Genomic DNA, 26454 nt, shown 5'->3' on the forward strand with positions numbered 1-26454 from the left:
TATCTTAGTTGGGATCAAGTACAGGTACTGTTTTATTATTACAGAGAAAAGGGAATCATTTAACCATGAAATAAACCCAATAGGGCTGTTCTGCCCCCAATAAGGGGTAATTATATCTTAGTTGGGATCAAGTACAGGTACTGTTTTATTATTACAGAGAAAAGGGAATCATTTAACCATGAAATAAACCCAATAGGGCTGTTCTGCCCCAATAAGGGGTAATTATATCTTAGTTGGGATCAAGTACAGGTACTGTTTTATTATTACAGAGGAAAAAGAAAATCATTTTTAAAAATTAAAATTGTTAAATGATAATGGAGTCTATGGGAGATGGCGTTACTGTAGGGAGGAATCTGAGACACAGGGAAGTTAGTGGAATTGGAAACTGGACTTCAAAATTATATAAAATAAATGAAGCGAGATTTCCACCCTGGAAACCTCTTCCCCATGGAAAAGCTGCAGATAAATACAAAACTGAACAGCACAAGATACACAGAATACACAGAATATACAGAAGATACAGAATATTTGCCCCTGGCAGAGGTAACTAATGCACAAAGCCACTTAGCATCATTAGCAATTAGTATTAGTATGGTTTTATTATTCGTTCATTATTCATCCAGCTGAACGACATTTCCCAGTAACCCCTTGTTTGCTGACAGATAATGGAAGATGGAAGTTGTAATTTAACCACAATAAGTAACTCCCCCCCCAGGTCCATTTACTATGAAGGAGCCTACTGCCTGTATTCTCTATGTTCTTTATCCATAAGCAGTTACTGTTTGGGATTAGTTTGCCCCCCAGTGCACTTACCCGACAGTATTCTCCCCCAATCCCCACGTGCCCATTACAGACAGGGCTGGTACCATCTTCCCACTCATCAGCCGCAACTGAACTTCTGAATTCAAACCCTGGGCCCCGGGGAATAGTGGGGAATAGTGGGGAATTGGGCTGTGGCACCACCGGGGCCTCTCATACATAATGAACACATTGAGCTGAGAGAAAGAGGAGTCTCCGGGCCGGCAGCTCCGCATTACAGCCTGCCTACAGATAAACTGCCCCCAGTGTAATGCCCCCTCTATAATCCTTCTGCCCCGGCACTCACACATACACACACAGAGACTCGGAGATACTCAGATAAAGATAATAGGTACACAGACAAACATTTAGATAGATAGATAGATAGATAGATAGATAGATAGACAGATGAATAATAGACATAGATAGACAGACAAACAGAGAGAGAAAGAGAGCTAGATATTCAGATAGATAATAGACAGACAGACAAGCAGATAGACAGATAGATAGATAGAGATATTCAGCTAAATAATAGACATAGACAGACAGATAGAGAGAAAGGTAGACAGAAAGATGATAGATAGATAGATAGATAGACATAGATAGAGAGACAAACAGAGAGAGAAAGAGAGATAGATATTCAGATAGATAATAGACAGACAGACAAGCAGATAGACAGATAGATAGATAGAGATATTCAGCTAAATAATAGACATAGACAGACAGATAGAGAGAAAGGTAGACAGAAAGATGATAGATAGATAGATAGATAGATAGATAGACATAGATAGAGAGACACACAGAGAGAGAAAGAGAGATAGATATTCAGATAGATAATAGACATAGACAGACAGACAGACAGATAGATAGATAGATAGATAGATAGATAGATAGATGGATAGATAGATAGATAGATAATAGACATAGATAGAGAGACAAACAGAGAGAGAAAGAGAGCTAGATATTCAGATAGATAATAGGCAGACAGACAAGCAGATAGATAGATAGAGATATTCAGCTAAATAATAGACATAGACAGACAGATAGAGAGATAGGTAGACAGAAAGATGATAGATAGATAGATAGATAGATAGATAGATAGATAGATAGATAGATAGATAGATAGATAGACATAGATAGAGAGACAAACAGAGAGAGAAAGAGAGATAGATATTCAGATAGATAATAGACATAGACAGACAGATAGATAGATGATAGATAGATAGATAGATAGATAGATGGATAGATAGATAGATAGATAGATAATAGACATAGATAGAGAGACAAACAGAGAGAGAAAGAGAGATAGATATTCAGATAGATAATAGACATAGACAGACAGATAGATAGATAGATAGATAGATAGATAGATAGATAGATAGATGGATAGATAGATAGATAGATAGATAGATGATAGATAGATAGATAATAGACATAGATAGAGAGACAAACAGAGAGAGAAAGAGAGATAGATATTCAGATAGATAATAGACAGACAGACAGATAGATAGATAGATAGATAGATAGATAGATGATGGATAGATAGATAGATAGATAGATGATAGATAGATAGATAGATAGATAGATAGATAGATGGATAGATAGATAGATAATAGACATAGATAGAGAGACAAACAGAGAGAGAAAGAGAGATAGATATTCAGATAGATAATAGACATAGACAGACAAATAGATAGATAGATAGATAATAGACATAGATAGACAGACAAACAGAGAGAGAAAGATAGATTGATTTAAAATTCAAAGAGTGGGTATACCTTCCATTTAAAACAGAGATAAAAGCCAAGCACATAGCTGCCAGTTGTCCTACTTACTAAGCTGTCTCATCAGCCGGGCCGTTCCTGCCTGATCAGGACATGGATACCCCACTGAGCTGCCCACACTGGCACTGCTGCACTGTTTGTGTTCCGTGGGATTATTTGGCTGCACACGTGGGGACACTTCTATTCCGAGAGCATCTTGTACCAGATTGTTCTTTGGCCTCACCCGCTGGGTTTAGCCGATCCCTGGCATCTCCCTGCCTTGGCATTTCTACAACATGCCCCTTAGATACATGTAATCTATGGATCCTGGCAAGTCACTATTTATTGGGCGGGGAGGGGGCTTCTGGGTACTGGGAATGCCAGGGGACTATTTTGAATCCCAGTCCAGGCCTGATGCATGTCCATATTGGGGCTCTTGTAATTTAGCAGTGAAAGGGGCCTTCTGGAAAATTTACAGTATGAAAGCAGAATGCATCTACATTTATATTCACAGACCATGGCACATAGAAAAGTGCCTGGGAAAGCCAAGCAATAAAATATGAAAACAGATATAAAAGCCATGGTTATTAAATGGAACATAAATCCGCAGATCAAGTTTATATTATGTTTTCAATCTCATTTTTTAAATTCCTTGGGCAGGCACTGGAGCCATCCCTGAGCCATTCAGTACCGGCAGCCCCAAGGTCCATTTACTATGCCGGAGTCTTGTCCAATAAGAAACTTCTCTTACTCTCCTATGAATGTAAAAATTAAACATATAGGTGTACATTTTGTCCCCACAAAAATTGTAATTTACCTACAAATACATCATTGAGAAACAGTGCCATCCAGTGGCCAAATAAGTTATAACAATAGGGTAGAATGGTTGCTCAGTTTTACCAAGCAGTAATGTTTGAACAAACCCTCTAGGGACCACTTGGACCCAAAAATCAGTAGGAAATGCCAACAGTATCAAATCTATTGACATACTGTATAAGGCAAAGGAGAAAATATTGCAAACAGTTGCTCAGAATTATGTTTCCTTTTATTAGACAAAAAAACATTTTTTGGGTTGACACCCTCCATTCGGCTGCCTTCTGCTACATTGTTTCAACAGTCAGACAGATGCTGCTTTCAATAGCAATGACATTTATAAATAACTTTATAAATCATTTTATAATCCTAATAAATGTATATTAGGAAGTTGCCTAGAGTTACATTGTCTTTCATAAGATTGTACAGCTCTGCGTACCCTTGTGGCGCTTTATAAATAAAGGCAATATTTTATTTTTGAGTTAACTTCCCCTTTAACATTTCCTTCAGACTGATTGTACAAAAGCACTGCAGAATCCATAGGCTCAGAATGCCCCCTCACCCCCACCCCACGCAGGGTTTTGTGCTGAAAACAGCCTTCAGAAGTTTTCCCGAACAGCCTTTTGTATTGAAGAAAAACTTCAGAACCAAAACTTTGGTTTTCTTGGCCCAAACCCTGTATGATTAGTAAACTCACATGTGGATTCCTTTATGATTGCCTGAGCATAAATGCTTGTGCAGGGCTGGACTGGGCCAGCAGGGTGCTAGAAATACCCATTGGGCCCAGGGCCTACCGGGTCCCATGGCCCCTGCAAACCCAGTCTGCTCCCTCTGCCAACTGCGGGCACTGGCGCATCTCCCCCATCGCAGCTGCAAGGAGGAAGTGCAGTAAGCGTCGCAACTGGGGTGGGGGGTCCCCAGGAAGCAGCGGCAGTGGGCCCCAGATACCCCAGTCCAACCCTGAGCTCAGGCAATAATAAATACGCCCCTAAGCGATGCATTTGGCAGCCCCTTGGTATTAATTTCAATAGGGGTCGGGTGTGCTCTGCCCCTAGCGTTCCAATCCGGTGCATACATGCCTTCCCCTGCCCACCCCTCATGAATACTGGGCTGCAGAACCTAGGCACCCTGTATTAATAAGGGGGGAAACACAGGTCTCTGTGATCCATTTTGGAAATTTAGGAAAGAAATTGGTGGTTTTTACCATTCATTGCACTTTGCACCCTTTCCTGCTCTGAGTAAATGACCCCTTACATATTGTTACATTGAGTAAAACCAATATTTATAGTATTTACACACATCATACCTGTAGATTGCAAGCTCTTTTGGGCAGGGCACTCTTTACCTCTTGTATCGGTTACTGATTGCTTTATATGTTACTCCTTGTAGAGTGTAAGCTCTTTTGGACAGGGCTCTCTTCCCCTCCTGTATCGGTTATTGATTGCTTTATATGTTACTCCTTGTAGAGTGTAAGCTCTTTTGGGCAGGGCTCTCTTCCCCTCCTGTATCGGTTACTGATTGCTTTATATGTTACTCTGTATGTCCAATGTATGAAACCCACTTATTGTACAGCGCTGCGGGATATGTTGGCGCTTTATAAATAAATGTTAATAATAATAATAATAATAATAATAATAATAATCATACAGCAGCGGCCTAACAAGCACCCTAAGCTGTTAACAACTACAACTCCCAGCACCTTTCACTTTTTCACGGAATTGTAGTTTTAAAGGCACAGCCATCCCTGATTTATATCCTAGAGCCCAGTCCTGATCCATTTCCCTGAGACCCATCTAAAATAACCTCGCAAGATTCCTGCCATTTTGCTAAAGGAAACACTTGGGAAGTCACATTATCCAATAAAGAAGCCCCCTGAACTTGTGTTAACAGGGGCTCCCAAGCACAAAACCTTTCTATGTTACCCATAGCAATTTAATTAGAAATCAATGCAAAGATCTGATTGGTTTTGATGTTGGCTTACATGCTATAATAAATATGTCCCTCTATGTATAAATTACACACTGTTGCTACAATGTTGTTAATACCCAGTCTCTATTCAGCACCACGGAGAGCAACCATTACCTTTCAGTAGTTGGGCAGAACCGGCCACATTCACATAACGGAGGATTAATGAACAAATAATAAGTCTACTCATGTTATACTGTTTGTTTTATGATTTAGTACCAGCCTAAGCCCCCCACAGCCCTTTAGCAGGGTAGATCTGTGCCTCTGAAGATGCCCCAGTAGCCCCCCATCTTCCTTCCTGCTGATTCCCAGCAGATACTCTGAGCTTAGGGAACTACTCACAATTAGAGATGTAGCGAACTGTTCGCCGGCGAACTAATTCGCGCGAACATCGGGTGTTCGCAAGTCCGCAAATTCGCGAACTTTTCGTGATGTTCGCAATTTGGGTTCGCCGGCACCGAAAAAATCGTAAAACTTACGATAACGGTACGAATTCTCCGAAAAAATCGCAAAACTTACGATAACGGTACGAAAAAGTCGCAAAACTTACGATAACGGTACGAATGATCCGAAAAAGTCGCAAAACTTACGATAACATGTACTTGATCCCAACTAAGATATAATTACCCCTTATTGGGGGCAGAACAGCCCTATTGGGTTTATTTAATGGTTAAATGATTCCCTTTTCTCTGTAATAATAAAACAGTACCTGTACTTGATCCCAACTAAGATATAATTACCCCTTATTGGGGGCAGAACAGCCCTATTGGGTTTATTTCATGGTTAAATGATTCCCTTTTCTCTGTAATAATAAAACAGTACCTGTACTTGATCCCAACTAAGATATAATTACCCCTTATTGGGGCAGAACAGCCCTATTGGGTTTATATAATGGTTAAATGATTCCCTTTTCTCTGTAATAATAAAACAGTACCTGTACTTGATCCCAACTAAGATATAATTACCCCTTATTGGGGCAGAACAGCCCTATTGGGTTTATTTCATGGTTAAATGATTCCCTTTTCTCTGTAATAATAAAACAGTACCTGTACTTGATCCCAACTAAGATATAATTACCCCTTATTGGGGCAGAACAGCCCTATTGGGTTTATATAATGGTTAAATGATTCCCTTTTCTCTGTAATAATAAAACAGTACCTGTACTTGATCCCAACTAAGATATAATTACCCCTTATTGGGGCAGAACAGCCCTATTGGGTTTATATAATGGTTAAATGATTCCCTTTTCTCTGTAATAATAAAACAGTACCTGTACTTGATCCCAACTAAGATATAATTACCCCTTATTGGGGGCAGAACAATCCTATTGGGTTTATTTAATGGTTAAATGATTCCCTTTTCTCTGTAATAATAAAACAGTACCTGTACTTGATCCCAACTAAGATATAATTACCCCTTATTGGGGGCAGAACCATCCTATTGGGTTGAAATGATGTTTCAATTATTTTTTAGTAGACTTAAGTTAAGGAGATCCAAATTACGGAAAGATCCCTTATCCCGAAAGTCCTGGGTCCCGAGCATTCTGGATAACAGGTTCCATACCAGTATAACCCCCGAGGTCGTGCAGTGAGGAAATCCCCCTCCACAGCTGCTTTCCTACCTGCGGCCAGGGAAGGGGTTCATGTCGGGCAGGAGATGCCAATAGGGAGCAGGTAGAGGGCGGGGGGCTGAGTAGGCACAGCTGTACGCCGGGGGCCCTCTAAAGATTATTTTGCAGGGGGGCTGGAACACCCTAGTTACGTCAATGCCTTAGTTCTGTCTTCCTTCCATTAATAAACACAAGACCCAGCGCTAAGCCTCTAATGGTTCTGCTGAGTGGGCAGTGCCCTCTGGCACTTGGTCTTATTGCCCAGCAACAATGATATTTCCCTTACACAATGCAGCCATTTTTTCATGCCAATTTCCTTGAGATTCAGAATGGTTCGCTGGGTTTGCCCTAAGAGCATCTTCAGGGTGAAGACACATGGAGCTACTAGTAGCGGCTACTTTTTCATGGCTACTAAACACCTGAAAATACCCTGCCATAGACAATACTGAGAATTATCAGTAAATGATGGGCATTGTCTTTTTTAGTAGCTGTGACAAGTAGCTGCTACTAGTAGCTCCATGTGACACACTGAGCTACTAGTAGCAGCTACTTTTTCATGGCTACTAAACACCAGAAAATACCCTGCCATAGACAATACTGAGAATTGCCTCTGCTAAAACACACGTAGAGACAATTATCAGTAAATGATCAGCACTGTCTATTTTAGTAGCCGTGACAAGTAGCTGCTACTAGTAGCTCCGTGTATCTTCACCCTTAGGGCAAAGACACACAGAGCTATTAGTAGCAGCTACTTGTCGTGGCTACGACAATAATGATCATTTACCCTGCCATAGACAATACTGAGAATTGCCTCTGCTAAAACACATGTAGGGACAATTATCAGTAAATGATCAGTATTGTCGTAGCCACGACAAGTAGCTGCTACTAATAGCTCTGTGTGTCTTTGCCCTAAGGGTGAAGATACACGGAGCTACTAGTAGCAGCTACTTGTCACGGCTACTAAAATAGACAGTGCTGATCATTTACTGATAATTGTCTCTACGTGTGTTTTAGCAGAGGCAATTCTCAGTATTGTCTATGGCAGGGGATTTTCTGGTGTTTAGTAGCCATGAAAAAGTAGTTGCTACTAGTAGCTCCGTGTGGCTTCACCCTTAATACTGCTCTTGACTGGTATTCTTTTCTATGTATCTGCTACTTTTTTTTAGTAGGTCAAAGCTTTCTCACGTGTATAAGCAAAAATGCATCTTTCTTTGCACGGATGCTGATGTACCAGGGTCTCTGGGACAGGCTCGTCACATTCACTATGCACTTTGTTTCCTAATCATCTTCTCCGCAATCTAATTAAGTTTTAAACACTGCAGACGTCTCTAGCAGCCAAGATGTTTTTATTTCCAAACACAAAGACGTCAACAATGAGACCCTGAATAGTTGACAGGTCTTTTTCTCTACCTCCGGAACATTTAGTCCCTGCGCTTGCCAACGGCCCAGTGACAATTATATTCCCTTACTCCTCTATAGCAACAGGAAACACAGTAATATATTTACCCAGAATGCCTTTCTCACGACTCAAGAGCTGAGTCTGTACTGAACAAGACAAATTCTATTTTATGGTAAAAATAAACGCTCTGAGCATTTGGCCCCATGTGAGAAGGGAAACCATGACAGCCTTATTGGGGATACTGAGTGTTGTAGTTCAACGGCAGCAGCTTGAATCTGATGCAGTGAATAGCGCTTTGCTATCCCTACTAAGCAGGCTTAAATTGCCTCAAAATCTCTATATAGCTGAGGCTTCTGAGATATAATTTAGCACACATACAATATCCTATGCAGCAGATCACAAAGACAATAGGAATAGAGCGATCCAATAGGGACCCCCCCCCCTGTGCTGCTCAGGCACCGGTACTATCAGTATCTGCCTATCTGCCAATCACAACTGGATTTTTATTAACTGCCAGCTCCAAGCTGTGACTGCAGATACACAAAGATACACACTGGCGCTGTGTCTGGGAGAGAGTCTCATAGATACTGAAGGGGCATCATCCTGAGCAATTGCAGATATCTGTGACATTGGCACGGGCACAATGTATGGCTATTTAGCTGTATTGTCAGACACGCCTGGAGGGAATAATATGTATATAAGAGCCCACTACAGAGTCTGACAAGCAATGGGGGGGGGGGGGGGGGTAATGTACTACACTAAGTCACTTGGGTAGGCAATTAGTGGCTACTGTACCACAAGAGTTGCCATCTCTCATGCTGCACTGCCATGGTTAATTTTAGGTGTAGCCACCGTAAGCACCCCATTAGGCAGTGCCAGGCCCAGAGACTGGGATTCCAAATAGTCCCTGGCATTTCCAGCACACAGAGGCCCAAACAGCCCCCTAATAGTGACTGCCTATGGCACCTTACAGCAGCCCCTTTGACATTTGCCAGTACCCCCAGATTGCCAGTCCGGGCCAGACAGTGCCTCTCCACAAGGTGCCTATAAACTACATAGATCCCTGTGCATCTTGCCCCTGTGTCTCACAGCCTTACTCCCTCAGACTGTCTCCCTCAGACTGCCCCCCCCCCCCACCATGACCAGCGCTCTCACTACATCCCCCTGTCTTCTTCTCACTCTCACCTCCAGGGCTTCTCTCCTTCTGCCCCATGGGGGTACTGCCTTAGCCTGTTGAGCTCTCACTATCCTCTTGTCCTTATCTCTAATAACCTCAACAGCAATGTCCCATGGGCTCCTCTCCCAACATTCACCCCCTGCCAGGCTCCAGCGAAAATACTGGAGCAGGACCCTCATTACCCACTGTTGGGGTATGTCACCTTATACAGTGTTTCTTGATTTCCCTCATCTAACACCAAGTCACTGTGATGTTACTGTATAATCAATGGCCATATATCTGCTCAATGAAGGGAAATTTCTCTTCCAGAGTAATTCATCCCCAGAAGGCATTTAATCCATGGCTATTTAAAGTTACTGGGCCTGCTAATGCCTGTCTTTTTGGTTAACCAAACAGGGAAATGTACAGCAAGTCACAGAGATAGCTGGAGGGTCAGACATAGTATATGTGAAATCAATACAATCATTTTCTTTCTGACATTAAACAGATTACTCATTTATATAAATATATATATATATATTTGTTGTACATTATTTGCAGAGAGTTCATACACAATCCTGGGGAGATATGTAAGAAGGGAAATAAGGTACTTTAGGGGGCACCTCTATTAAGGATAAAAAGAAAGGGCAGAGCTATAAAAATACTAGAGAGATCTACCCTTAGAACTACTTAGTAGCAGCTACTTTTTCATGGCTACTAAACGCCAGAAAATCCCCTGCCATAGACAATACTGAGAATTGCCTCTGCTAAAACACACGTAGGGACAATTATCAGTAAATGATCAGTATCATTAGTAGTATTAGTATTAGTAGTATCATTAATAGTATCAGCAGTAGTGCTGCACTATATCCAAGCCATCTGCCACTCTCCAGCAGGCAGTCAGTGCTACCAAACATATTCCTTTGCTTACAAACCTGCTTCAATTCAAAAAACCATCAACTGTCAGGAAAGCTTCCTCTGTTCCATATGGTTCCATAAACATAGCCGTCTCTGGGCAGAATTTACACTGACGTATATACACAATTAATATCGAATGACTTCAATGCAATCTGATAAGGTCTCTTGTGCCAACCCCATATTATAAATGCACATTACACCTCTAAAGGATGCCATACACACAAAGATATTATTGCACAACCAAGGGACCAATCACAATGGTTTGCACGAGCTCGGACGTACAATTGCCCCTAGGGGAGATCTGCCGTGCATGGGAAGGTTCCAGCCAGACTGCCTATAAACACTCACAGATATCACTGTTTGTTTGAGCCAAAATAACGGAAAAATTAAAACCTGCCCAATCATAATGACCAGTATCCAACCTTGTCCAACCCTCCAGCTTTGTTTAACTACAGCCCAAATACAATTTCTCTTACCCCCATTTTCCCAGATTTTATGTTTGTTTGTTTTACAGTTCCTTTGTGTTCTAATGCATTTGAGAAGGAGTATTTTCTGGATTTTAAAGGGGTTGTTGAGTAATATTCTGAGACAATTTGCAATTGGTCTATATTTTTTATTATTTGCTGTATTTCTAATTAGTTTACTTTTTGTTCAGCAGCTTTTCAGTTTGTTATTTCAGCAGCTACCTGGTTACTAGGGAGAATTGGTTTGAATGAGAGACTGGAATATGAATAGTAGATGGACTGGATAGAAAGATAATAAAAAGTAACAATAATAATAAAATTGTAGCCTCACAGAGCAATAGTTTTTGGCTGCCGGGGTCAGTGACCCCCATCTGAAAGTTGCCAAGAGTTTGAAGAAGGCAAATCATTCAAAAACTATAAGAAATAAATAATGAAGACCAATTATTGGACATGGAATTGGCCATTCTATAACATAATCACTGAAAGTGAACTCAAACTACATGTGGGCAATATCGGGCTAATTCAGGCTAATTCGGTCGTTTGGCCCTGGGGCCAAATGATCGAATTAGAATGACAGGTATAGGTGCAGTCAATTCAGGGACCGCATCAACGAGCCAATGTGGTCCCTGATCTGACTACATTCTTAAACCTACCCAGCCGATATCTGGCAGATTTCAGGCCAGATATCGGTCAGGCAGGCTCGTCGTTAGTGCCCATACATGGGCCCATAAGCTGATATCGGCAGCTAGAATCGGTCCATGTATGGCCACCTTTATACCAGCCTTTGGGTTGGGGGGCGGGACATGCAGTCATTGGGGATGGGGAAATGGGCAGGGTGGGCGGGGGAAAGGTGGATGGGGCCAGTAAATAGGTGGGGAAATGGGCAGGGGGAAAGGTGGATGGGGCCAGTAAATGGGTGGGGAAGTGGGCGGAGGGAAAGGTGGATGGGGCCAGTAAATGGGTGGGGAAATGGGCAGGGGGAAAGGTGGATGGGGCCAGTAAATGGGAGGGGAAATGGGTGGGGGGAAAGGTGGATGGGGCCAGTAAATGGGTGGGGAAGTGGGCGGAGGGAAAGGTGGATGGGGCCAGTAAATGGGTGGGGAAATGGGCAGGGGGAAAGGTGGATGGGGCCAGTAAATGGGTGGGGAAGTGGGCGGAGGGAAAGGTGGATGGGGCCAGTAAATGGGTGGGGAAATGGGCAGGGGGAAAGGTGGATGGGGCCAGTAAATGGGTGGGGAAATGGGCAGGGGGAAAGGTGGATGGGGCCAGTAAATGGGTGGGGAAAGGTGGATGGGGCCAGTAAATGGGATGGGGAAATGGGTGGGGGGAAAGGTGGAAGGGGCCAGTAAATGGGATGGGGAAATGGGCGGGGGGAAAGGTGGAAGGGGCTGATAAATGGGTGGGGAAATTGGAGAACTGAGCTGGGTTATAGGTGGAGCAGAGGTGGGCCCATAGTTATAAAGTTTGATTGGCAGCTGAGACGATCAGGGAACGGAGGGATTTGTAGGCATTACCATTTTACTGGCAAAGAATTTTGTAATACCGGTGACGGCCCTAGCTGGTGATTTACAGGTTAGGCCACTCTAATACTGGCCAGGTACAGAAAAACTCCTGTGTTGTGGCCCTGATGTGCCAAAATGCTTGTTACTATAATATAATGGCTTCCAAACTGTAGGGCTGGCCTCCTATGGGGGGTCTGGAGCAAAAAATGAATGTTGAAATAAAGCATCAAAGCCATACGGCCCCCTCTGTGTGCCTGCGCCTATCTCCATTGTGACATCAATGTACCCAAAATAAAATAAATGCAGCGTTAAAGTGCAGCTCGGTGTTGAATTTTCAGGACGCGACAATGTAACATATAAATCTGCCATTTGTCTGTTTCCCTGACTGGTTCTCCAGCCGCAGAATAAGAATCTTCCAGTGCATCTTATAAAGATGATCCCTCGGGGGCCATAACGTGACTCAGCGAGGAGATGAACAGATCCCGGGGGAGAATAAAGGCAGCTTGATTTACGAGACATGAGCTCTGCATTAGTAGTCAGAGCAGGTGAGGGCTACAAGCGGAGATGGCTATCTGCCCACTAATGATTGTGATCATTGGCACCGCTCCTTCCCTGTACAATGGCAGTTTGTGGCACGGCGATAGAGTGGAGCGCAGTGTATTGTACGTCTGAGAGCGTCTGTAGAGTGCCAACCAACCCCGGGAATAAAGTGACCGCACAAGGGAATCTCGAGGCGGAAGGGGACAAGGGAAAGTGACTGCACAAGGGAATCTCGAGGCGGAAGGGGACAAGGGAAAGTGACAGCACAAGGGAATCTCGAGGCGGAAGGGGACAAGGGAAAGTGACTGCACAAGGGAATCTCGAGGCGGAAGGGGACAAGGGAAAGTGACAGCACAAGGGAATCTCGAGGCGGAAGGGGACAAGGGAAAGTGACAGCACAAGGGAACCACGAGGTGGAAGGGGACAAGGGAAAGTGACAGCACAAGGGAATCTCGAGGCGGAAGGGGACAAGGGAAAGTGACAGCACAAGGGAATCTCGAGGCGGAAGGGGACAAGGGAAAGTGACAGCACATGGGAATCTTGAGGTGGAAGGGGACAAGGGAAAGTGACAGCACAAGGGAACCACGAGGTGGAAGGGGACAAGGGAAAGTGACCGCACAAGGGAACCACGAGGTGGAAGGGGACAAGGGAAAGTGACAGCACAAGGGAATCTCGAGGTGGAAGGGGACAAGGGAAAGTGACCGCACAAGGGAACCACGAGGTGGAAGGGGACAAGGGAAAGTGACAGCACAAGGGAATCTCGAGGTGGAAGGGGACAAGGGAAAGTGACAGCACAAGGGAATCTCGAGGCGGAAGGGGACAAGGGAAAGTGACAGCACAAGGGAATCTCGAGGCGGAAGGGGACAAGGGAAAGTGACAGCACAAGGGAATCTCGAGGCGGAAGGGGACAAGGGAAAGTGACAGCACAAGGGAATCTCGAGGCGGAAGGGGACAAGGGAAAGTGACAGCACATGGGAATCTTGAGGCGGAAGGGGACAAGGGAAAGTGACAGCACAAGGGAATCTCGAGGCGGAAGGGGACAAGGGAAAGTGACAGCACAAGGGAATCTCGAGGTGGAAGGGGACAAGGGAAAGTGACAGCACAAGGGAATCTCGAGGCGGAAGGGGACAAGGGAAAGTGACAGCACAAGGGAATCTCGAGGTGGAAGGGGACAAGGGAAAGTGACAGCACATGGGAATCTTGAGGCGGAAGGGGACAAGGGAAAGTGACAGCACAAGGGAATCTTGAGGCGGAAGGGGACAAGGGAAAGTGACTGCACAAGGGAATCTCGAGGCGGAAGGGGACAAGGGAAAGTGACAGCACATGGGAATCTTGAGGTGGAAGGGGACAAGGGAAAGTGACCGCACAAGGGAATCTCGAGGCGGAAGGGGACAAGGGAAAGTGACCGCACAAGGGAATCTCGAGGTGGAAGGGGACAAGGGAAAGTGACAGCACAAGGGAATCTCGAGGTGGAAGGGGACAAGGGAAAGTGACTGCACAAGGGAATCTCGAGGTGGAAGGGGACAAGGGAAAGTGACTGCACAAGGGAACCACGAGGCGGAAGGGGACAAGGGAAAGTGACAGCACAAGGGAATCTCGAGGTGGAAGGGGACAAGGGAAAGTGACAGCACAAGGGAATCTCGAGGCGGAAGGGGACAAGGGAAAGTGACAGCACAAGGGAATCTCGAGGTGGAAGGGGACAAGGGAAAGTGACAGCACAAGGGAATCTCGAGGCGGAAGGGGACAAGGGAAAGTGACAGCACAAGGGAATCTCGAGGCGGAAGGGGACAAGGGAAAGTGACTGCACAAGGGAATCTCGAGGCGGAAGGGGACAAGGGAAAGTGACAGCACAAGGGAATCTCGAGGTGGAAGGGGACAAGGGAAAGTGACAGCACAAGGGAATCTCGAGGCGGAAGGGGACAAGGGAAAGTGACAGCACAAGGGAATCTCGAGGTGGAAGGGGACAAGGGAAAGTGACAGCACAAGGGAATCTCGAGGCGGAAGGGGACAAGGGAAAGTGACAGCACAAGGGAATCTCGAGGTGGAAGGGGACAAGGGAAAGTGACAGCACAAGGGAATCTCGAGGCGGAAGGGGACAAGGGAAAATGACAGCACAAGGGAATCTCGAGGTGGAAGGGGACAAGGGAAAGTGACCGCACAAGGGAACCACGAGGCGGAAGGGGACAAGGGAAAGTGACAGCACATGGGAATCTTGAGGTGGAAGGGGACAAGGGAAAGTGACAGCACATGGGAATCTTGAGGTGGAAGGGGACAAGGGAAAGTGACAGCACAAGGGAATCTCGAGGTGGAAGGGGACAAGGGAAAGTGACAGCACATGGGAATCTTGAGGTGGAAGGGGACAAGGGAAAGTGACTGCACAAGGGAATCTCGAGGTGGAAGGGGACAAGGGAAAGTGACTGCACAAGGGAATCTCGAGGTGGAAGGGGACAAGGGAAAGTGACAGCACATGGGAATCTTGAGGTGGAAGGGGACAAGGGAAAGTGACTGCACAAGGGAATCTCGAGGTGGAAGGGGACAAGGGAAAGTGACTGCACAAGGGAATCTCGAGGTGGAAGGGGACAAGGGAAAGTGACAGCACATGGGAATCTCGAGGCGGAAGGGGACAAGGGAAAGTGACAGCACATGGGAATCTCGAGGCGGAAGGGGACAAGGGAAAGTGACAGCACAAGGGAATCTCGAGGTGGAAGGGGACAAGGGAAAGTGACAGCACATGGGAATCTCGAGGCGGAAGGGGACAAGGGAAAGTGACAGCACATGGGAATCTCGAGGCGGAAGGGGACAAGGGAAAGTGACAGCACAAGGGAATCTCGAGGTGGAAGGGGACAAGGGAAAGTGACTGCACAAGGGAATCTCGAGATGGAAGGGGACAAGGGAAAGTGACTGCACAAGGGAACCACGAGGCGAAAGGGGACAAGGGAAAGTGACTGCACAAGGGAACCACGAGGCGGAAGGGGACAAGGGAAAGTGACAGCACAAGGGAACCACGAGGCGGAAGGGGACAAGGGAAAGTGACAGCACAAGGGAACCACGAGGTGGAAGGGGACAAGGGAAAGTGACTGCACAAGGGAATCTCGAGGTGGAAGGGGACAAGGGAAAGTGACTGCACAAGGGAACCACGAGGTGGAAGGGGACAAGGGAAAGTGACTGCACAAGGGAATCTCGAGGTGGAAGGGGACAAGGGAACCAACACGAGGCGACAGCAGAAAGTGTGTGGCACGTGGAGAACGGGTGGGCGGCAATTGGATAAAGCAGCAATAAATATTGAAGCGGGGGAAGAGCGAAATTGGTTGGCGAGACAGCTCAGCCAGCCAGAGACACTAAATCAATGTTAATTAGTCAATCATAACACGAGAGTAAGGAGGAAAAATGATTCTTTGTCTGTAATCCATGAATCCCAGGCCGACGCCCCGCAGGAAATCCTTCCCCAGAATATAAGGAATTTGTAGGAAAAATCTAAGGGCTCATTTACTATTTGTATGGCAAGATAATAATTTGTAAGCAGATAATTGATTGGTTGCTATGGGTTAGTGCTTGGGTGCAAATTGTTAATAAATGAGCCCCAGTATGTCCAAAGTTCCTACCAGAATTAATATAATGGTAAAACATAATGCAACTTTGGGCAACTACACAATGAATGCGCAAAATATATAAATGTACCTTAACTTCTCCTTTAACTTTAGCAACAATCCCCATTGGCTGACGGAATCCAAGCAGCCTGCAGCTGATCCTCAGGGCTTCCGCTGTTTATTAACCGATTATTGTGGAGTTTGCATATGGAGTTTGCATATGGAGTTGTCATGTGATGGAGTTAACACTTTCCTGGCCTCAGGAGTAGCCCGTGAGTAGTAGGGTAAGTAATGCAGTTGGTTGCCCCAAGGCATAGGGAATCCATATGCGCTTAATAAATAATGTGGCTCTTATAGTACAACTTTTCCTTTAATTCTTCTCTAGGAATAAGAAAACTTTTATACAAAACTCATTAAATGTTCCAAACCCCCTGACCCGATAATGATATATCTTAGCAACAAATCACCCTCTTTTATTATGACCGCTCATTATAAGCTGGGGTTGGCCTAGGCTAGGGAACAAACAGAAAGCTCTTTGATACCCTCCCCAGGGACACTGGGCGCCTTTGATTCAAGCACAATAAAAGCTCAGCTCCTCGGTGCTACCAACCTGTCCTAGAGATACGGCACAGTTATCATTAATGGCACCGACACAGGGGCATAACCATAGAGGAAGCAGACCCTGCGGTTGCGAGGGGGCACAGACCATGGGGGCTGCTTCCTCTGTAGTTATAGAAATCCCCCCTCCCCAGCCACCGTAAAGTAGACAGGGAGATAGGGATACAAGGGCCAGGTTGGCAGGTAGTGGGCCGGGAAGGGGCATCTGTTCACACTGAGCCCCTCTGAAGATTTTTGTGCAGGGGGGCGGCGCCATTACTGCATCGACAGGTCAAGGAATTATAGAGACAGTCTCAACAGAATAAAGGACTTCCCGGCAAACAATATCTTTGTGCCCACACTTTAGTATATGTAATATATATATAATATCTATATACATGCAGAGCAGTGGGTGCACCCATGAAAGCACTGAATTATGTGGGTGCACACAAATTTCCTCGGCCGTCCACACACCGGAGCGTACAGCTTAGCGGCAACCTTGGTGGCATATTCTCTATAAAGTTTATTAAGTCCTATGAAACAGGGCGTAACTTGGTTGCACTGGGCTACCCTGCAAAAAATCCTGGTGGGCCCGGCCCTAGTGGGTCCCGGTTGGCCCCAGACCTGGCCCTTGCCGGCGCTCCCCCTGACCGGGCAGTCCACCCCTGACACGTTAAATTTACGTGTGCTCAGGGGAAGACGCCGGGTGGGGGACCGTGCAGGGGGTTAGGGAGGCCCCTGTGGGGGGGGTTCCTGCACCCCCCAGTCCGACCCTGGTTACTGCTATGAAACAGGGAAAGACTTGGCTGGGAAGCGTCCTAATTTGTCCCACTTTATAACATTGGAATGCTCAGTTTCAGGGGTACCCAGGGCAAATATCCCCTTGGCCTCTTTCTACACCCAAACTCAGAGGCCTGTGGGGATAATATTATTAAGTGAGTGCCAGAACCTTTTACCAACCCACAAACACACACACATACAGCTCTTCCATTGATTTCATTTAGCTTACACTGCACCAAAGTGACTTACAACCACAGAATAACATTTAAAGGGGAACTAAAGCCCCATATTGGTGCCTTCTTCTGTTCTTGCACAGTGGCACTCCCGACACCCCTTACAATAAATGTATTGTGTTTAAGGTGTATTGGGATGGGCTTTGAAACCAAATACTTTAAGCGGCAGGGGCAGAATAGAGATTAACATTCACTAACCTTTGTGTTCTGATCCTCGACGTCCCACTCACAGACACTGGGCAGTTTATACGCCAGGAACATCCAGCTATTACTAATGAATGGCTTTAGTAAGAAGCTCAGGGAATACTAATGGCCTTATATAAATTCCCTGTATTTTGTAATCCGTCACATGTACATTAGCCTGATTTTCAGCCATGCTGTAAAAAGTACATTAGTTGCGGTTACGAAAGCTTGTACATAACAGGGATAAATACACTAATATAAATGCCTTTATAGTAGCCAGTGGTGATGGCCTGTATAGGGTTAACCATCATCAGAGGTAAGTGGTACAAATAACACATCACAGGGATTGGAAAGTACAGAGAGAGGCAACAAAATGTATAAAGAGAACTGAGATTGAGATTTCTATGCAGAGATCCCGTCTCGGAGTCCTTAATAGAATAGGCTGGCTCTCCCTGCAACTCCCTGCATCCCAATAAATCACTGCTGTTATCTGTCCACTAGAGGGCAGTATATCTATCCACAAGGCCTCTTTTTTTTTTTAGACTTTCAGGACATTTGTTTTAGTTTCATAGAATCAAGAATTTCTGCATAATGAAAGGTTCTACTGCTAAATTCATTATGAGCCATTACGCTTAAAAGCATACGTACCTAGCAGAGCAAGAAGGTAATAACAAGTGCAGGCTGTCTCCAAGCCTTAGCCTATCAATTACTTTATTTTATTCAACCTATCGGTCCAACAACATGGCTCTCTTTATCTTCCCCACTGTTCACTCCCCACCCTGCCCTGCTTTATGGCTGAGATTCTAGCTATCTGTATAACAGAGCATTCTGTCACAGTGGCACAGATCCTATCTGATCCCCCCCATTGTAAGCAGCAGTCCTGCCCTGCTTTATGGCTGAGATTCTAGCTATCTGTATAACAGAGCATTCTGTCACAGTGGCACAGATCCTATCTGATCCCCCCATTGTAAGCAGCAGTCCTGCCCTGCTTTATGGCTGAGATTCTAGCTATCTGTATAACAGAGCATTCTATCACAGTGGCACAGATCCTATCTGATCCCCCCATTGTAAGCAGCAGTCCTGCCCTGCTTTATGGCTGAGATTCTAGCTATCTGTATAACAGAGCATTCTGTCACAGTGGCACAGATCATATCTGATCCCCCCATTGTAAGCAGCAGTCCTGCCCTGCTTTATGGCTGAGATTCTAGCTATCTGTATAACAGAGCATTCTGTCACAGTGGCACAGATCCTATCTCATCCCCCCATTGTAAGCAGCAGTCCTGCCCTGCTTTATGGCTGAGATTCTAGCTATCTGTATAACAGAGCATTCTGTCACAGTGGCACAGATCCTATCTGATCCCCCCCATTGTAAGCAGCAGTCCTGCCCTGCTTTATGGCTGAGATTCTAGCTATCTGAGATTCTAGGCTCCCCAACCTATTTGGTCCCACTGGTTTCTCAGTATTAGCCCTTATAAAGGTCCTGCTAACATTTGAAAATGAAAAGTGGGGACATTTCAGGACACATTTATGATCCTGACCACATCAGGTTTGCTACCAGTATTTGGGATCAGTATTACTGGGACCATTTGTTGCTATGGTTGAGCCAGTTCCCTATTGTCATGGCAGGATCACCCCCGGTTGGTGCTGCCGGAGCTATTTATAGTAGAATGTTCACGCCAGTGCAGTGTGTATCTAATCTCCCAACACTCCCTCAATGGTTCCTGTGCAACGGCTCCTGTTCCGCTGCTACTGGAGGCAAAGGTGCAGTATTGTAAGAGCCAATCACAAATCAGCAACCCAAATGCTCTGAAAGTCTGATGTGATTATCAGCTTCGTTAGCCAATAATTGTATCAGCTTTCTGCCGTTTTTCTTATGATTCATTTCAAAGACTTTTACCTTCTTTCTAATCTACTTACCAGAAACACAGTGAGTGATTGATAATCAGTGGGAAATATCTTTGAGGGCAAATGTTATACGGACATAGTGAACAGGATCTTTTAGTTATTTACGGTATTCTCATCCCTAGTTGCCGGGATCCATGACCATAACAACCAAATAACAGTTTAAATGCAAAACTGAAGCTAAAACAAAATGTAAACTAATTAAAGAGCTAACGCTAATCAACATTTCCACTATTTTGATCAGGTCCCGTTTGTTCATAATAAATGTACAGCCAAACCCTGGTGTAACAGCAGTACCCAGGGCAACAATAAGCACCCCAAATCCCCCCCTAACTGGCCTTCATGCCGGCCCCCTTAGCCCATAACAAGGTTACAGATATATAGAAACATTGGGGTAACAGTCACTAGAAACATTGGGGTAACAGTCACCCCACTATAGTTCCAGGGGTACCCAGGGCACAAATAAGCACTTACCCCAAATCCCCCCCTAACTGGCCTTCAGGCTGGGCCCCCTTAGCCCATAACAAGGTTACAGATATATAGAAACATTGGGGTAACAGTCACCCCGCTATAGTTCCAGGGGTACCCAGGGCACAAATAAGCACTCACCCCAAATCCCCCCCTAACTGGCCTTCAGGCTGGGCCCCCTTAGCCCATAACAAGGTTACAGATATATAGAAACATTGGGGTAACAGTCACCCCACTATAGTTCCAGGGGTACCCAGGGCACAAATAAGCACTCACCCCAAATCCCCCCCTAACTGGCCTTCAGGCTGGGCCCCCTTAGCCCATAACAAGGTTACAGATATATAGAAACATTGGGGTAACAGTCACCCCACTATAGTTCCAGGGGTACCCAGGGCAACAATAAGCACCCCAAATCCCCCCATAACTGGCCTTCATGCCGGCCCCCTTAGCCCATAACAAGGTTACAGATATATAGAAACATTGGGGTAACAGTCACCCTGCTATAGTTCCAGGGGTACCCAGGGCAACAATAAGCACCCCAAATCCCCCCTAACTGGCCTTCATGCCGGCCCCCTTAGCTCATAACAAAGTTACAGATATATAGAAACATTGGGGTAACAGTCACCCCGCTATAGTTCCAGGGGTACCCAGGGCAACAATAAGCACCCCAAATCCCCCCCTTAACTGGCCTTCAGGCTGGACCCCCTTAGCCCATAACAAGGTTACAGATATATAGAAACATTGGGGTAACAGTCACCCTGCTATAGTTCCAGGGGTACCCAGGGCACAAATAAGCACTCACCCCAAATCCCCCCTAACTGGCCTTCAGGCTGGGCCCCCTTAGCCCATAACAAGGTTACAGATATATAGAAACATTGGGGTAACAGTCACCCCCCTATAGTTCCAGGGGTACCCAGGGCACAAATAAGCACTCACCCCAAATCCCCCCTAACTGGCCTTCAGGCTGGGCCCCCTTAGCCCATAACAAGGTTACAGATATATAGAAACATTGGGGTAACAGTCACCCTGCTATAGTTCCAGGGGTACCAGGGCACAAATAAGCACTCACCCCAAATCCCCCCTAACTGGCCTTCAGGCTGGGCCCCCTTAGCCCATAACAAGGTTACAGATATATAGAAACATTGGGGTAACAGTCACCCTGCTATAGTTCCAGGGGTACCCAGGGCACAAATAAGCACTCACCCCAAATCCCCCCTAACTGGCCTTCAGGCTGGGCCCCCTTAGCCCATAACAAGGTTACAGATATATAGAAACATTGGGGTAACAGTCACCCTGCTACAGTTCCAGGGGTACCCAGGGCACAAATAAGCACTCACCCCAAATCCCCCCCTAACTGGCCTTCAGGCTGGGCCCCCTTAGCCCATAACAAGGTTACAGATATATAGAAACATTGGGGTAACAGTCACCCCGCTATAGTTCCAGGGGTACCCAGGGCACAAATAAGCATTCACCCCAAATCCCCCCTAACTGGCCTTCAGGCTGGGCCCCCTTAGCCCATAACAAGGTTACAGATATATAGAAACATTGGGGTAACAGTCACCCCCCTATAGTTCCAGGGGTACCCAGGGCACAAATAAGCATTTACCCCAAATCCCCCCCTAACTGGCCTTCAGACTGGGCCCCCTTAGCCCATAACAAGGTTACAGATATATAGAAACATTGGGGTAACAGTCACCCCCCTATAGTTCCAGGGGTACCCAGGGCACAAATAAGCACTCACCCCAAATCTCAGCAGACTGCAAGGCTGATATAACCCTGACATGCACCAAAATTCTAACTGCATCATAAAATTCGAAATGACATTTCCGACTGTTCATAAATGAACCCCCGAATTCAGAGACTCACTCTATTGGCCAATTATATACAGTGTTTAGGGGTGAATAATCCCAATACTGAGCCATTCTGAAGCCTAAGAGAAACCAATGCACTTTCCTGTATCACATAGAAAGAATATATTTTAGGGTTTATTTCTCCTTTACATTTTCTTTGAGTCTCATGATATCTCTGAGGGAATATCCCAAGGTTCTTATCTCTATAAGTACTGTATAGGGGCACTGCCCGACCAATGAAATTCTAGGGACCCCCATGTGAATTGTTTAAACACAGAATCTGATGCTGAGGGTCAGTGATTATCCTAATTACTGTCATTCCAGGTTATAAAGTTGTAATTAACACAGAAAAGGCTTTATCATAGTTGTAGAACTAAAATTCCCAGAAACTCTTCAGCACCTTCAGCCCAGCAATGCAGGAAAGCGAATACCCAAACAGGGCTCTGGGTGCCACAGGGCTCTGGGTGCCACAAGGTGCTGGGTGCCACAAGGTGCTGGGTGCCACAGGGCTCTGGGTGCCACAGGGCTCTGGGTGCCACAAGGTGCTGGGTGCCACAGGGCTCTGGGTGCCACAGGGCTCTGGGTGCCACAGGGCTCTGGGTGCCACAAGGTGCTGGGTGCCACAGGACTCTGGGTGCCACAGGGCTCTGGGTGCCACAAGGTGCTGGGTGCCACAAGGTGCTGGGTGCCACAGGGCTCTGGGTGCCACAGGGCTCTGGGTGCCACAAGGTGCTGGGTGCCACAGGGCTCTGGTGCCACAGGGCTCTGGGTGCCACAGGGCTCTGGGTGCCACAAGGTGCTGGGTGCCACAGGACTCTGGGTGCCACAGGGCTCTGGGTGCCACAAGGTGCTGGGTGCCACAGGGCTCTGGGTGCCACAAGGCTCTGGGTGCCACAGGGCTCTGGGTGCCACAAGGCTCTGGGTGCCACAGGGCTCTGGGTGCCACAAGGTGCTGGGTGCTGTAGTTCAACACCAATTACGCCAGATATATGTACATAGATTGTGTGGTTGGACATTACGGGTTCCTGCGGTCGGTGCTATTGATTAATAGTCTCCCCATATAAAATATGAGCTGCTCCTGTCCGCAGTGTGTACGGCTGCTATTCCCAGACATGGGAGAGGGGGGGGCTGACTTTTATTAAAACAGCTCAGACAATAGACATGCAATAAGGCCCGATGTTGCTACCCTTGGCTACTCCCTAGAAGCAGGAGGGTTAACCCCTAATGTAATGCTGCCCCATTCAGTGGCTGTTCCAGGGCCAGAGGGAGCATCTCTAGGGCTGACAGCCTCTGTATAAACAAACCCACATGCTATGTATGTACAGCCCCCACTCCCTGGCGGGGAGGCATCTGGATAAGAAGTCGGACAATTTAGAAAGCAATCACCCAGCACCCTCATTAGCCGCCTCATTAGTGCTGAAGTTTAATTACGTCCCCTTTACCTCAGTCTCTGCCCTGTGAGATTCCCCAGCAGGTAAAGGTTCCACTTTGTCCGACTGAACTGCAGCTCTCAGCAGCCTCACAGCCAATGGGGGAAGCAGGGCAAGTGCAACCGCAGGGTCGGGGCTGACAGAAGGGAGGGCTATTTAGCTCTATGGGAGCCAATTAGAGGAATAAAGCCCGTTATGCAGCACCCAGTGTGGGGGGCTGAGCCCCTAAAGCTGTAGCCGGGCTGAATGGCAGCCACCTGATCCCTTTGTGTGAGAGGCGGACGGGACCGGCGGTGCTGAGGCTGCGGCTCCGGGCAGGGAATGGCAGGAACATCCCTAGCGGCGACTTACCGGCCTCCACTCCCGCAGTGTCGCGTCCTGCCGCAGGCAGATGTCCCCGACTCTCCCCGGCTCCCAGTGCCGGCTTATCCCCAGCTGACTGATCGCTCGCTGCCACCCAGGGAACTCCCCTCCGGCCGCGCCCACTCCTGACATCAGAGGCGGCAGCTGGCAGCGGGCACTGGGCGGGTACCGGCCCTTCTGTCTCTCACAGCTGCCGGCTATGGGCTTCTATGGGTCCCGGGAAAGCGATGCCATTTGGTAGTTGGTATGGCCTAAAATCGGGGTCAATTTGCTGCATTGCTGCTCTGCCCCAGGATGGGGGTCTCTGCTCAGGATGGGCTAATTCATACAATAAGATGAAGACACACAGAGCTACTAGTAGCAGCTACTTGTCACGGCTACTAAAACAGACAATGCTGACCATTTACTGATAATTGTCTCTACGTGTGTTTTAGCAGAGGCAATTCTCAGTATTGTCTATGGCAGGGGATTTGCTGGTGTTTAGTAGCCGTGACAAGTAGCTGCTACTAAGTAGTTCAGTGTGTCTTCGCCCTAAGAAAGACTATATGGATATCCTATGTGCGGATTAGTGATGAGCAAATTTTTTCGGCAGGCATGGATTCGCAGCGAATTTTCGCATTTCGCCATTGGCGAATTGTTTTGCGAAGCTTCCGTGAAAATTCGCCTGTGGAAAAATTTGTCACGCGTCAAATTGGACACGGGGACATAAAAAATGGTCGCAGAAGCATAAAAATTGGGCATCAAAAGCGGGGGAGACAAAAAAAAACACGCGACAAATTTGTTTTCTTGCCGTTTCACGAATTTTATGGCAAAGCAAAATGGGACAGATTCGCTCATCACTAGTGCGGATAATGTAACCTATTACTATTACCAGGGCCGGAACTAGGGGTAGGCAGAAGAGGTACCTACCTAGGGTGCAATGATGGGGGGCGCCAGGCAGGTACCTCTTCTGTCACCTACCACCGGTTCCGGACTCTTGCCCCGACTGTGCAGCGGCCCCTGTAACCCCCGGTACGCACGGGGGTAGGGGGGATGTTGGCAGTGGACGGGCCAAGCCGACAGGTTGCCTAGGACTTACTGCCCCGACTAAATCCCCTAAAGTTTGGGAATGAGGCGCTTTTCATGAAGCTGTGATTTGAGTAGATGCTGCTGTAATCCCCTGACTTGTGAGTGCACACTCAGGGTCCAGAAGGGTTAAAAATGAGGAGAATGGGGTTGGGGGGGGCAATTGCCACCCTATGTGCCATCCCAGGGGTGTAACTACGGAGCAAGCTGACCTTGCAGTTACATGGGGGAGGGGGCAGGAGTGTAGGGGGGGCCCCTATTAATGAGTGATTGTAATTAGTGATGAGCGAATCTGCCCATTTCGGTTTGCCAAAAAAAATTGCAACATTTTTGTGGCAGTTTCACAAGAAAATTCACCAAATGCAGAATCTTGCAGCGAATCCATCAATAATTTTATTGTATCTTGGTAGCATCTCTCAACATGTTCTGGGGCCCTAAAATAAATTTGCTGTGGGGCCCAGTAACATCGAGTTACACCAGTGCTACAGTATGTGCCATTGGCCTAATGAAACAGGGAGGCATTAATGGCAACTTACCTGAGAGACTGGGCAGCAGTGGGAGAATTAGGCCCCCAATCATTACCCTACTTAGGGCCCCGTGTGAATTTGATCTGCCTCATCCTTGGGTCTAATGGGGAGGGTCTGTAGGATATTTGGTTTGGAGGCCACATTGCAGGGAGCTTACAGGGATTCAGTCATGTGACAGAAATGACATCACTGCGCATCCATTATAATGGATGACATCACTAAGCACTGTTTATTAGGGTAATAAAATGTCGAACTGACTCACTGTATATCAGTAGTGGGCGCTGTTCTAATTGATTTTTGTGCAATTATGTTCCACTGTGGAATGCACGGTCATCTTTGATTTTTCTGCTCATGTTACAGCTACACAGAGGGGGCAGAGAGATGAGCATCGCTGGGGGAGAAGAAGAGTTACTTTATAGTACTCTGCTTGGGTGACATAATGCTTTCAATCTGCCCATTTCTGCAGTTATCTTACTAATGAGCCTGCGGTTAATGGAGTGCTCATTGGCCACTTCTGCAGTGATCTTTCTGGTGAGCCTGGG

General features: G+C 46.5%; 1 protein-coding gene across 1 annotated transcript in view; it reads right to left on the bottom strand.

Annotated features, from left to right (window-relative positions):
- mapk4 (mitogen-activated protein kinase 4) overlaps positions 1-24439 on the bottom strand; it is a 55684-nt gene extending 31245 nt beyond the window's left edge. Inside the window, exon 1 of the mRNA XM_004910358.4 lies at positions 24309-24439. The gene's annotated coding sequence lies outside the window, so the exon portion shown is untranslated. The remainder of the gene's footprint in view (positions 1-24308) is intronic.
- Positions 24440-26454: the final 2015 nt, after the last annotated feature.

This window comes from Xenopus tropicalis, chromosome 1 (genome assembly GCF_000004195.4).
Source record: "Xenopus tropicalis strain Nigerian chromosome 1, UCB_Xtro_10.0, whole genome shotgun sequence".
In the NCBI taxonomy this organism is placed as follows: domain Eukaryota; kingdom Metazoa; phylum Chordata; class Amphibia; order Anura; family Pipidae; genus Xenopus; species Xenopus tropicalis.